Source organism: Chanodichthys erythropterus, chromosome 15, assembly GCF_024489055.1.
Source record: "Chanodichthys erythropterus isolate Z2021 chromosome 15, ASM2448905v1, whole genome shotgun sequence".
In the NCBI taxonomy this organism is placed as follows: Eukaryota; Metazoa; Chordata; class Actinopteri; order Cypriniformes; family Xenocyprididae; genus Chanodichthys; species Chanodichthys erythropterus.
The window spans coordinates 18275717-18278490 of NC_090235.1; positions in this window are offsets into that span (position 1 = coordinate 18275717).

Consider the following 2774-nt stretch of genomic DNA (forward strand, 5'->3'; position numbering starts at 1 on the left):
TTTGCTACTTAAATCGACAACATTTAAAAACAAAAACAAAATAAAACATCAACTATTAGATCAAATTAGCACAGAATCAACTTTGCGCTGCTGACTGCGATCGTGTCAAGGATCAGCCAATATTGAAAATAAAATCTGGAAAATAAAATCAAATGCGCCTTTTACCCCGGTGCACCTCTAGCCCCATTGTACCCTACCTGTTGCTTGTCCCCAAGCACTTTTCAAATAATTTTCTTTCTATGACACTTTGAACATTTTTGACATGGATCATTGTTTTAATCAATCAATTAAATTATCGAAATTATTAATAATGTAAGTTAAAATTGATTTCAGTTGCAGTACGGCTTTGAGTTGAGCACTGATTGAACCCACTTTAGACCTATCTTGTATATTATCAGTATATTGCTGATGAAGGTCACGCAGACCCGTCTTTCAACACTACCCAAGGCCATGACCGATAGCTTTGACATTGCGCTAGCTTGACATACTTGTCAAGTGTTCAAAGAGTACTTGCCAAGTCCAATGAGACTCAAGGATGTGCAGGGGGGAAGACATTTTGAAGTACACACCCTTGGCGTTGCCCGTGCAACCTATGAGTATCTATGACACCTGCTCACATTTAGCCTTGTCAAGTGCAATCATATCAGCAAAAATGCCCCCTTTCTCTTGTATCTCTTCCACAGAAACTGTGATTGCAACACACTGTATTTACACTTTTGCTCTGCTCCAAAAACTAGCGAGCTGCTTATAGGATGTCATATAGAAGCACTCCTGGCCTGATGCCTGTAGAAAAAGGTAGGCAACATTATGCTGCCTCTTAAGAGACAGTTTCCCAATTCATTCCAGTGTTGTTCGAACCCCACTGTTTTGAATGACGTGAGGGTGAGTAAATGCTGACAGAATTTTTTTTATTTTTGTGTGAACTGTCTGTTTAAAATGCCTTGTTTTGGCCACTTTCTGCTCTGGGTTAAAAACAACCCATGTTGGGTTAAATATGGACAAACACAGTGATTTGGTTGTTTTGACCAATCTGCTGGATAGTTTTGTTTAACTCTACTATTGTTTAAAAATAACTGTATGGCTAACTTAAAATGAACCCAAAATAGGTTGGAAATGAAAATAATTACTAGAGGAAATGATAATAATCAAAAGGTGAACATTTATTAATAAACAATTTAATAAATGTTTATTATTTAATTATTATTTATTGAATTTATTAATAAATGTTCATTTATTAAACATATGGGTTCATTTTAGATGGGCAATATAGTAATTTTTAATCAATAGATTAGTTAAATAAAACTACCCAGCAGGTTGGGTCAAACATTTGAACAAAGCAACCCAATTGCTGGATTTGACCATATTTAACCCAACTTGGGTTGTTTTTAACCTAACATTTTCAATAGTTACAACAACAAAACTGCTTCTAATTTTCGAACCTCACACCTACCCTACCCAGGAGCGAGAAAATGAGAAATGTGTTAGTTATTGAGTGTCATGTTTTTGTAAGGCCTAGATCAACCTTTACCACTACGGTCACTGATATATATCAGATGTACTTCAAAGCTTGGAATCGGTTTCCTTTGTTGTCCATCTGAGCTCCTCATAAACTGTAAATAAGGTCAACTGAGAGACAGAGGAGTGAGAAGAGGGATTCATCTGATGTGGTAGACACCATGTGTTCTTCTGTGTGAATGTGTTAGAGAGAGAGAGAGACTGACTGACTGACTCAATCAATGAAGTGTCTATAGTGACTGAAATCTCCAGATCTGTCTTTCCTCAGCTTCCCATGCCATTCCCTCTCCCCCTTTTGGCAACAGACGTTACCAGTATCGAGTGAAGAGAACCAGTGTTGCATCACTGGTCAATTTTAACAGTGTTCTTGTCTGCTTAGATTGGCATGTCCAGAAATATACCAAACAAGATTGAGTAAGAGCTAACATGAAAACTTGAGAGCCTTGTTTTTATTCTATTTCTTTCATTTCTGCCTCATTCTCTTCAGATTTAAATGCTATTTGCTAGTAATTAGTGGCATTAAGGCTCGTTCACACCAAGGACGATGACTATCCACAGCACAACTATAACAATAACTGCACAGTGAAACGATACGGAATCACTTTCAGAATGTTTTTTTTTTTTTTTAGCTGATGATTGATAAAGACATTGACAGCCAATCAGAATCCATCCTGCCTTTAAAACTTGATCATTTAAAGCGACAGATGTCGAAACTGCAGTGTGCACTTAGAATAAAAAGGACAATATTGTCCATTGGTGTGGACACTACTATAGTTATTTATATCTTTATAGTTTTAATTTTTGGTGTAAACAGGCCTTTACACTTAGACGCAGAAGGCTAATTGACTAGGGTTCCCTGAAGAATTTCTAATGATACTTTTGGATTTATGAGTAAAAACTAGATTTGTGGTGAACATTTAAAGAGATCCTGTCTTGTCTTACCACATAAATTACCTTAAAGTGAAGCATGAAACTCTGTGATTGTGTGTTCATATATGGTTTAGTCAGCTATCTTCTGCTCCTCAAATACCTATATATTGTAAGCAAAAACAATATGTGACAAAAGAAGTATGTCTAAATTCACAGTACTTTGTCCTGCAGTGCTAAACTGTATGTCCAGTTCATGAGCAAATGACAGTTATAAACCAGTTCTTTGTATTATTTTAACTTTTTATCTTACTATTTTGCAGAAATGTTAGTATGCATTTCTGAATTTAAATCTGAAGATAATTAGGTAGACATGTAAGAAATAGAATAAT